Below are 12,231 nucleotides of genomic sequence, written 5' to 3'. Positions count from 1 at the left end.
GAGACAGGCTCCAGCAGCACAGGTGAATTGACTTCACCTCTGCTCCCATGGCTGACTCATTGCTCGCCTCAGGTGATCAATCAGGTTCAGGCCGTGATTCAGCCGTTCCCATACACGGACCCATCTTATGATCCATCCCACAACATCGTTTGGCATTTCCTCCAAATGAAATTGTGAAGGCTGTTAGATTTCTTAGCTACAAGAGAATGCTGCTGCCCCGTAGTCTACTCAAAGGCTAAGACTCTCACATCCTTTTCTGCCAAGCTGCTTTATCGTCAGCTGGCCCTCAGGTTGTATTGAGGCATGAAGTTATTTCTCCCCAGGTGGTAAACTTGGGATGAACCCTTGTTGAGCTTCATGAGATTCATGAGGTCCACTTCTCTGTCTCACTGAGGTCCCTCTGAATGACAACCCACTCATCTGGTGCACCAACCATTATACCCATTTTGCGTCACCTGCAAACTTGCTAAGATTGCATTCTGTCCCAGATTCCAGGTAACTAATGAAGCTGTTATACAGTATTTGACCTAAAAGTCATCCTTGTGATACTCCAACAGTATCATCCAATCATAGAATGGTTTGCACTGGAAGGAACCCAGCTCCACTTCTACAGGCAGGGACGTCTCCCACTAGACCAGGTTACTTAAAGCCCCATCCAGTCTGGCCTTGAAAACTTTCAAAGAGGGGGCATCCACAACCTCTTTGGGCAACTGTTCCAGTGTCACCACCTTCACAGAAAAGAATTTCATCCTAATATTTAGTCTAAATTTATCCTCTTCCAGTTCAAAGCCATTCCTCCTTGTCCAGTTATTATATACCTTTATAAAAAGCCTCTCCTCAGCTTTCCTATGGGCCTCCTTCAGGTACAGGAAGGCCCCTACAAGGTGACCTTGAAGCCTTCTCTTCTTCAGGCTGAAGAGCCCCATCTCTCTCAGTCTGTCCCCATAAGGAGGTGTTTCAGCTCTCTTATCATTTTTGTGGCCATCCTCTGTACCCACTCAGTGGGTACAGCTCAATGTCCTTCTTGTGTTGGAAGCCCCAGTACTGGTCACAGAACTCCAGGTGGGATCTCATGAGAGCAGAGTAGAGGAATAGAATCACCTCCCTCAACCTGCTGGTCATGCTTCCCCTGAGGTAACCCAGGATGTGGTTGGCCTTCTGGGCTGCAAGCACACGTTGCCAGATCACGTTGAGTCTTTAATCAATCAACACCCCAAAATCTTCTCCTCAGGGCTGCACTGAACCTGTATGTATGCTTAGTAAAAAGGACAGTAGTTTGCCTCCGGCTGGACTTTTCACCACTGATCACAGTCTCTTACATCCAGCAGTTCTGCCAGTTTCAGTCCACTTTACTGTCCACTTATCTAGTTTTTATTAAATCAATTTATGAATTGATGTGATACAGTGTTAAAAGCCTTGCAAAAGTCAGGGGATCATATTAAGAAAGCTGCAGCCCAGATAGAATTAAATCTGTACAAGGACATTAAGGGCAACAAGAAAGGCTTCAGTCAGTGATAGATAGTACATTAGTGATTAAAGGAAGACTAGAAAAAACGTGGACCCTCTCCAGAAGGAAACAGGAGACCCAAGATATGGAGAAGTCTGAGGTACTCCATGACTTTTTGCCTCAGCCTTCACCAGCAACTGTTTTAGCCACATTTTATCTCAGGAAGAAAAGGTACGACTAAGACAATGAGGAAACACCCACTGTAGGAGAAGATCATGTCTGAGTCCACCTAAATAACCTGAAGGTGCACAAGTCTGGGGTACCTGATGAGATACACCTACAGATCCTGAGGGGATAGGAGTTACTAAGTTTCCAAGCCACTATCCATCATATGTAAGAAGTCATGGCAATGAAGTTCTCATTGACTGGCAAAGGGGTAACATAACTCTCATTTTAAATAAATGAATGAATGAATGAATGAATGAATGAATGAATGAATGAATGAATAAATAAATAAATAAATAAATAAGAAAGAAAGGAAGATTGAGAGAATTATGGGCAAGTCAGTCTCATCTCTGTAGCTGGCAGGATCATGTAGCGGATCCTCCTGAAAACTATGTTAAGGCCCATGGAGAACAGAAGTGATCGGTGGCATCCAACATAGATTCACTAGGAGAAAATCACACCTGACAAATTTGGTGGCCTTCTTCAACAGGATTATGGCATTGGTAAATAAGATAAGAGCCCTGCATGATATCCTTATCTGTAAACTGGAAAGATGCATTTGATGCATGGACCACTTGGTTGATAAGGAATAAGGAATAATCTGGATGGTCACATTCAAACAGTTGGGGTCAACCACTCAACGCCTAGGTGGAGAACAGAGAAGAATGGTGTTCCTCAGCAGTTTTTGTTGGGACTAGTAATACTTACAATTATTTATTGGTGATATGATACAGTCTGATTGACATACTCATTGACTGATTCACATATTGACATACTCAGAAGCTTTGTGGATATTTGTATGATAAACATGCTAGAAGGAAGGAATACCATCCAGAGGCAACTTGACAGACATGAGAGGTTGGCCTGTGTGAATTTCACACAGTTCAACAAGACCAATGCAAGGTCCTGAACATGGGTCTGGGTAATCTGAAGAAAAAGTACAAGACAGGGGCAGAATGGATTGAGAGCAGCTCTGAAGGGGGTGTTTTCAAGCTGAACTTGAATCACCAATGAGTGCCCACAGCCTAGAAAGGCAACTGTACCCTGAACTTCATCTAAAGAAGTGTGACAAGGAGGTTAAGGGAGGTGACTGTCTCCCTGCTCTAATGAGACCCACCTGCAGTACTATGTTCTGCAGTACATAAACTCTAAGGCCACCAGGATGAGAAAGACATGGACCTAGACATGGACCATTTTCCAAGTTTCTCAAAAAATCCTTGCAAATGTAGCTAAATAAATAAATTTGATCATCATATCACAGAACAAAATGCTGAATATAATATATCCTGGGTTGAAAAATCTTTATTTCTTCATCACTAAGCAATATTGAATCTTAAGAGTTTAAATCCAATTGCTCATTTGAGCTGCTGTCGTTTTGTTCAAAGGAGAAGAAATTGAAATTATATAAGCTTCAGAGAACTAGTGATTTGACAAGGTTTTTGTTTATTTGCTTGTTTATTTCTGAATATTAACTGAATTATCCTCTTTTATATCACACTATGCAAAAGATTTCAAGTCCTGTGCTTAAGTGACTAATCTGAGAGTGGCTGTTTGGGTGAACCAGACCTCAGGTTGGTTCTAAGTATCTAAACTCCAGACAGTTCTGTTTTATACGTGACCTTCTTGATTCCTGCCTGTTTTTGGCATCCAACTGAAAAACATGTTGTTTATTCAGCTGCTGAAGTTGAGAAATTTACAGCCGAGGCCTACCATACTTGGGGTCTGTGTGGCTGCTCTCACATATGGTACTTCACTATTTCCAGCTTTTCCTTGCTCAAACAGCATTGTTGCCATTGACAACACAACAGCAGCCTGCTAGTTAAACGTAGCCATTATGTCAGAGAAGTATTAAACAGTAGATGAAAATGTTATTCAGAGTAATTTGTAAAAAATACATACAGAGAGCATCATAAAGAAAACTTTCCTAGGTGAGTGGAAGGATTTAGAAGCCAAAAGCATTCTGGATTTTTTTCAGGCTTACATTGTCAGACCTAAAAAGACAAACTCAGAAAAAACTACTTTCATAAACAGATTATGTTGAATTTTTAGAAATTCAGGAAAAGTGTTAGAAATGCAGATTCCAGTTTATCATTTATATTTGGAATAATTAAACATCAATAAAATTAGATGAAAAAACTGCTAGTAAATAGTAATTCTCCTTGTGCACATCGTCACATTATTTCTGAATGTCAACTCATCATTAGGGACTGGAAAACAGAGAAATTAACTAAAATGCTGCAGAGTATTTTTGGGATTTTTTAACTCATATTGAAGCCACTGATTGTGCAGAGAAAAGTTGACAGATTTTGCGGTACCAATGTTTTTTCATAAACTTTTTTTTTTTTTTTTGGGGGGGGGGGGTAATTAATTTTAATTGTAGTAGACAGAAGTCTAGATCACTAATAAAATACATGCTTAGATTTTTTTTTGACTAATCATGGGAATTACAGAATCTAAAGGAATCTAAAGATTCTTGAGAAATCTAAACTGCTCTAAAAATATGAAAATGATTAAAGATCAGAGAATTTCTGTATATTCCAAAAACTGCAGAAATATTTTTGGCAGACTACTTACGTGTTTCCCCCTACTGACCAGGTTCATGATTATGAATATATTTATCCTTTCATTAAAACAAACTTATGTCATATAGAGACAATCAGTGGAGTCTTCAGACACTCAGAGAAGACAGCATGTATCAGCTCTACTGTCTCCTTAGACCTGGACTCATTCTTTGATGCATCTCTCAAGGTGCATGTGTACCTCATTGTCAGTTTCTTGGCCACTGAATCAATCCCATATGTGGATATATATTTTTTTCAATACTATCAGTTAATCCTTAGCTTTGAGGATTTTCATGAAATTTATCAACATTCTTGTCAAATAATATAATTAGTTTATAATCTTTCCTACATAATTAGACAACAAAATTTAGAGCTTTTATGCATACATTTAATTAGTTACTACTCCAAGGATGCTGTAGGTCAGGGAAGCATATAATTCAGTCTCCCAAATATATCACTATGTATTTCTCACAGATGTGGATCTATGCCACAAAAATGTTGGCTGCATGGAATGACTGTTTTACTTTGCAGACCAAAATGGGAGATGATCTCAGGGTTTGTGCACAGCATCCACAGCTCTTTCTTAGTTTGGCTTTGGTACCTAATTCCACTGTGGAGTATGCTTTCCTCCAAAAGAACTAAACACAATGTCAAACTTTTTCTGCATGTCACTGTCTTTATCATCTTCTTATAGTCCAGGTAACAGGTGTTTAGGGTAGTGTGGTAGGTTGCGGTTGGACTTGATCTTTAAGGAAAGGGAAAAGGAAAAAGTGGATGAAAAGTACTGAAAAAATGAGAAGCCATTTCAAATCTTATTGTGTCTTAAGGAAAGAAAGTGAACAACTGACGAATCAAAGGAATCTCTGGCAGCCACCATGGTGCAGGAAAGAGTGGATAGATTTAACATGGTCTTCAAACTTCAACTCTTAATTAAAATCCTGCAGGATTGAATAAGTCATGACTTTTGTTATCAATCAAAGTCAGAACAGCATTTGATTGTAGTTTTTTTTTTGTTTGTTTTATTAGAATGAAGTGATTATATTAAACAGAATAACTTCAGAATTAATTAAGAGTATTAAAAAAGTGAATAAGCAAGTGAACAAGGGAGGAAAATAGGGTATACCACTAAACTGGCATCTGTTATGAGCTACATAGGCAGAGTCAAAAAGAGAAAACATTTTGATTCACATTGAAGGAAATGAATAACCAGGAGAGTTGATTATAATACTCATAAAAGAAGCTATCCTTTCTGAAGTTTAGGTGTTGTGATTTTATAGAAGGCTATAGAGAAAGCAGCTGCAAAGGTAAAAAAAAAAATAATAAAAATAAAAATAAAAATAAATAAAAATAAATTAGAAATGAAAGTATTGTTTAAATTTTTAGCAGGTGCATACTCATGAAAGAAGAAGACAAAACATGTGGTGATGGATGACAGATATCAATCTAGAAATTAATTTGGGGTCAAAAATAACATAAAGGTTAGAAAAAAATATCAAAGCCAATTGGAGAACATAAGCAAGAACAGAAGTATAAAGGACTGCAATATGATTTACTTTGTTCTGTGATACCAAAAATAATCATATCGCATTTCTGATACTGGAGATATCAAGTAAAGGCATGGTGGTCAGTTCCAGAGGGAATAATATTACTGTCTGAGACTGGTAAGGAATACAGTATCTCAAATCAACAGAAGACAATCAGTAGCATTTTGTGGACAGTTTCAGATTCGTTTGGACATAACCAGAAAATGTTTGCTTTCAAGTAGAAAGGCCTAAGAATATTTTCTGGCTGAAGACTTGGCCTGGGATAAAATATTTTCAGCTTAATGCAGGAAGTTACAAGATAGTACCATTGCATCCTGTGAAGGAAAGACACAAGCTGGTGTCTCCCTGCATCCCCTTGTTTCTGCTCATTTAAATTTGCAAGGCCTGAAAGATAGGAACAAAAGAATTCCTGCTGAGATCCCCAAAGCCAGAAGCTGACACTCCAAAGACCAGTCTCATGGTCTCTGGACTATAAGTAAGAGAACATGTATGTTCATCGTGGTCATCAACTGACCGTCACACCTTTATATGACCCACCACTACCAGGGGCCACCACTCCCTGACACCAAGACATTACTGGATGGAGGAATGGTGAACAGCGTTGCTATGCTGTGTTTGTATACCTGCAGTTCTCTGTGTCTGTCTCTTTCCTCATTTTCTATCTTTTTTTTAATCTTATTTTACTCTTTTATTCTTTGTAATAGCCACTGCCTGATACTGTATTAGAACATTTAGCACAGAAATAACTCCTGTGCCAAAGTACTCTGAGCTGCAACACTTATTAAACGTTATTAGCAAATTAGCCAATTTTATCTCAGAGTACTAATTGTTACAAAGCTCTCAATAAATTGATTTGTATTATTACTCTGAGTCTTGGATGACTCCATTGTGGTAGCAATGCCTGCTGACTAAGGTAGGCACAACTCTGGAGACTAAAAGATTCATCTCCCTAGAAACTCACTGAGTAGGAGACAATTACTCATTCAGAAAATTAAAGAAAATATGTATATCTTTGATTATAAAAATCTCAACATACTGCCTGGCTTCACTTGAGGCTCAGACCAGGATTCTTTCAAAACTATGTTTGAAATAAAATGTAAATCTATAGTGGGATTAAATGCAGCATGGATTCACTGAACTTCGTAAAAATGATAAAGCAACATAATAAGGTAGCTCTTTGATACATGATTTTCTAGACAAAAGAATGGCATTTGTTTTCATCTATCTGAACTTCAACAAGTAGAAATAATTAGCTAATGTGAAAAAAAAAATGAAAATTGGTATTAGAATAGTAGGTTGTATAAAGAACTGGTTGAAATATCAGTCTGTAATGATAAAGAGGACATTATCAGAATTGAATGAGATTAACTTTGAAATTCTTGATGAACAAGAAGATGGACAAATCTTATTGAACATAGTTGTCTGCTTCAGTTTTGTTTTATTGAATCACATATGTTGAGAACAATATGTTGAGACACTAATGAATACACCATAAAATAAAACAAAACAAAACAGACAAACAAAGAAACAACACAAACAAACAAAAAAGAAACCGACTCAACTGAGTAATCTTAAAGTGTAAACTATATTAAATTTAAGAGCATGAATTAAAACTAATCTGCAGATTGGAAGTTCTCTCATAAATTTTGGAAATTTTCAGCTGGAAAACTGCTTAATATACACATCTTTTAGGACAGAGATGATTAAGGAATAATAAATGTCTACATTTCAAGTGTTTGTGTCCAAGTAAATAATTTCAAGATCCTTTTGCACTCATCAAAGAAGAACAAGCACTCTTAGGAGACACTTTTAGGCATCTAAAGAATGAGACAAATTGTGCTCATCTGTAAAGAAAGAATAAAATTTTACCTAAGTTGTAAACAAATTTTTATGTTCTACCACTCAAAAGAATGCTACCTTACTTGAATGCAACATACTGTAAGATGTGACAATGAAAACGGCAAAAACAATTTTAGGATTGAATGAGGTAGTAGAGATAGAGCAGTATACTAAACTTAATAAATCTACAGATACGTGAGATTTTATCTGAAATACTTTGAACAGGGCTTCCATGATAAGGAAAGTGAACTCAAACTGAAGAATATGTCAAGAAGTATCAATCTGCAAGAAAAAATATTTAAGATAAAGTACAATGCTAGCATATGGAATCATAAATATACAATTTTTAGGGTGGAGAAAGGTATTCCTAACGATCCCAAGACTGCAGTGTAGAATAAGTTCTGAAGAAGTTCTTGGATCAGGACAAACTCTAACATAAAACTTCATCTGTTTATGAAATGGATTATAGTATGAGGCTGTAGGCAAAGCAGCAATCCTGTTAAGCTTTTGATATTCAGGAAACTATTGTTCTGTAAAAAGGTCTCAGCAAAGACAACTCTGCCTGAAGAGATAAAGGGAAAATGAAAAACCTTTGTGAATGTTAGTTCCTCACACAGTGAAGGTTTAAGTAGTAAAAGTGGTATAAAATTGACTGCAAAATAGAGAAAAACAAAACCAAATGTTATCAATTTTCTAGAGCTTTCAACTTTAAAAGAAAAGTGGCAGCGACTCTCTATGATTCACTACCATTTCTCATTAAAAAACATTGTAATTACTCTTTTTTTTTTTTTTTTAAATAAAGACAATTTTACATGGACTGTTTAATTATTATTTTTTTTATCCCAAGTTCAAATACTAGGCCATAGTGCACTTGACGCAAGATGTGGAGCAGTAGTTATCTGGAACAAAATGAGGCATTTGAAATTGCATTAAATGCCTAGTGTGAATATAGCATCATAGAACCACAGAAACTTAGAATTATAGACTGGCTTGGGTTGGAAGGGACTTCCAGCCATCCAGTTCCACTCCCCTCCCAACGGTTGCCAACCACTAGATCAGGCTGCCCAGGGCCCCATACAACCTGGCCTTGAACACCTCCAGGGATGGAGCTTCTTTTGGCAGCCTGATTCTGTGCCTCACCACTTTCTGAGTAAAAAAATTCTAATATCTAACCGAAATCTCTCCTCTTCCAGCTTAAAGCCATTCCCCTTTGTGCTATCATTATCAGACTGTATAAAAAGTTAATAGTCACCTTCTTTATAAGCTAGATTCTTTTCAACTGGAAGATTGAAATGAGGTCTCCCCAAAACCTTCTCTTGTCTAAATAAACCCAGCTTTCTCAGCCCTTCTTCACAGGAAGAAAGCCTTTTTTCACATAGTACTCCATATTGGGCCTCAAAAGGGCAGAGTATGGGGAACAATCCCTTTTCCTTGATGTCCACCTATCTTTAGACACAGCCAAGGACATTTTGACCTTTCAGGCTGCAAGTGCTTACTGCTGGTTCACATTGGCTTTTCATCCATAGGAGCCCATAAATCGTCCTCAGAGCTGCCCTCAATGAGTCCTCCTCCCAGTCTGTACACATATCTGGTGTTTTCCTGACCTAAGTGCAACATGTTGCACTTGCCCTTCTTGAGTCTCATTAATTTCACCTGGGCCTGCTTTTCATCCCTTGGGATGGCATCCCTTTTTTCTGTTGTATCATCTGTACCACTCATCTTAGTGATGTTAGTAAGTTTGTGGAAGGTGAACTCTATTCCACTATCTAGGTCATTGACAAAGACATTGAAGAGCACTAGTCTGCAGATGGACCCCACTCACAACCCCCACCCATTGAGGTCAGTGGCTCTATCTGGACATAGAGCCATTGACCTCTGGCTGTGACAATCCAAACAGTTCTTTATCTGCTGAATAGTCCATCCTTCAAATCCATCTCTCAAATTTAAAGATAAGAATGTTTTGCGGGATTATATGAGAAGCTTTGAAAAAGTTCAGGTCATCAGGGTAAAGAGTTAGTCTCATAGAGCCTCTTCTGGATGTACTTGTCTTCTGTTCCTATGGAGGGAGTTTAGGTGATTCCCTGCGCAGTGAAAGGGGATGGAATGGGATGGGTTGGAATGGGAAGGGAAGGAGAAAAGACTTTAGACAGTTTTGGGGAAGACTTCCCAGTACATCATGGAGAAATGTGAAAAAGAAGAATTTGGAAGGATTTTTCACTTTTCCAAGTGAAATGCTGTGAGACACTCACTCAACTGATCAGATCAACAAGGTTTAAAACTGAAGGAAGTTTGTTTGCAACACAGGTATAAACTGTGAAATGTATTGGCATAAGAGGCTGTGAAGAAGCTAAAAGTGACTAAAGAAATTAATGGAAGAAAAATCATTTGAATATTAGTAAATATAATGGTGTAAATACAAACTCCAGATGGATAAACCACCTGTCCTACAGTAACTAAGAGTCTGCTGAAGTTTCACAAAAATACGAAAGAACTGTTGTACAAGGTCATGAATTTAGATGCCTTTTCACTCTTGCTCTTCAGAGGAATTGATGCACATTATACCAGTTTTTCATCTAACCCGAAGGGCTATTTTCCAGAACCAAAGTAGGATTCCAGATTGACCTGTTAATTTCATTTGGCCTGAGACTTGCTCAGTCATTGGAGATACTCAGAAAAAACAATAAACTCCATCCTGCTATTTCTTCACTTCTATTTTTTTCTTTCAATATTCATTTTCATAATTTATTTTACCTGTTTTCCTGCTCTTTGTAGTTCTTGTAAATTATAATCTAGATTTCTTTTTTGTTATACAGTTCAGCATCTACATGCTCCTGTGCACACACACATCATACACACACATCCCATGCATGCACACACACACCATATACAGCACACACACCACACATATGCACATACACTTGCTTTTTTCTTTTTTCTCTTCCAAATAATTTCCTCTCTTTTCTTATAGTCATATCCTCTTTCCTGCTCAGAAAAGCAGAAACAAATCAAGCAAACAGCAGTACCATCAAGATGTGTATAAAATGAAGCTAAGTAACCATGTAATTATTCTCACTCTACTGCCACTGCTCTTTATTGCTCTCACTTATTGTGTCATCTTTCATATTGTAAGACTGTAGGCTCCTTGGGGAAAGGACCACATCATTTATTTTCTCTTTGAAGTACTTTCACCACCTCAGGCACTTTTCAAGTAACAAATAATAATAATAACCATTAATCAGGTAATGGGATTAGTAGAAAACACCAGTCACTGGCAATTAACATCTTAGCAACAGTAGTCAGGTTCCTACTTCAGAATTTAGGAAGTATTTTCTTTTTACTCCTTTCTAATTCCAACTTGTTTTGTCCATAAAATACAGGACCTCTCAAAAGGCTTTCGTTTCTACTTTTATTTTTTCCTTCAAACTGAACAGATCAAAATCTACATTTTCTACATTTAAGTGGGCCATAGTTTAAAATATATTTTGTGATCATGCTGAATAACAAAGGTGATTAAAATGGAAGTTATTGCTTCAGCTGGGAACATTGAAATTGCTAGAGCTGAGGGTCTGCATTACCAGACGAGGTGCAGGAATTTGATTTAATTAGTTGTTATTGAAACCCAATGAGTTTTCAAGGTACTTTTTCTTTTTTCTTTTTTTTTTTTTTTTTTTTTTTTTCTCCTTTTTTTTTTTTTTTTTTTTTTTTTTGGTTCACAAAAGGCAAAATGATTTTTTCGATAATACTTCCAAATGATCAGTTGGTATAAGAGGTTGGTTTTTGTTTTTTTCTTTTATCTTTTTTTTTTTTTTCTTCTGAGTAGCAATGATTAAGTATACAGAGCATTTTTGTTTATTATCAATTGATGTCTTACTCTATTTGTATCTATATCCAAAGCTCTCATACAATTATTCTTTACAGCTTTAATTATAGCAAGACACCATGTAATATTGATGAAAAACCTATAATTTCAATTCTAAGACATAGAAAAGTTTACAGAATAAATGGCAGAAATGTGTTCTCTTTATTATAACAAATGAAGTGTCCTAATTGAAAATATTGATAGAGACACATTTTACGCACAAATCATTTTATAATTGTAGTGGATACATAAGTTCAATCTTTGAACATTTTTCATTTTCCCTAAGATCTACTTTTAACTCTTTCTATTGCTCTTTCCTACATAATGTATTGCTCTGCTTAGCTTTAGCTATCTCTTTTTCTCTCTTGACATCTTTTTGGTTCATATTCCTAATACGAAATAAATCAGAGACTGAAAGACTTAAATAAACCTACCTTTTCTTATTTTCTATTTTTTGGCCCTAATCTAAGGTAATCTTCATTTTTTAACCTGGTTTTATGAGCAAGTATGTAAAAGGCACATGCATGTAGCTTTTATACATTTATATGTCAACAGATAAAATCTAAGAGGCATACTTAATTCTGAAGCCTTATTTCTCTAGAATGCCAAGATTTACAGTAAAAAAGTAAATCAGTGGTGGGTTAGTTGACAAGAAAAAATATTTTTAATTAATATTTATACACAAAAAGATTTCCCATAGAAATGAATATGTTATATGATCTATCATGTTTTTTTTTTTTTTTTTTTTTTTTTTTT

This window comes from Centrocercus urophasianus, unplaced genomic scaffold (assembly GCF_019232065.1).
Source record: "Centrocercus urophasianus isolate 14NV4802_14NV808 unplaced genomic scaffold, USGS_Curo_1.0 seq_9, whole genome shotgun sequence".
In the NCBI taxonomy this organism is placed as follows: Eukaryota; Metazoa; Chordata; class Aves; order Galliformes; family Phasianidae; genus Centrocercus; species Centrocercus urophasianus.
Note: the sequence above shows the minus strand (reverse complement) of the source record.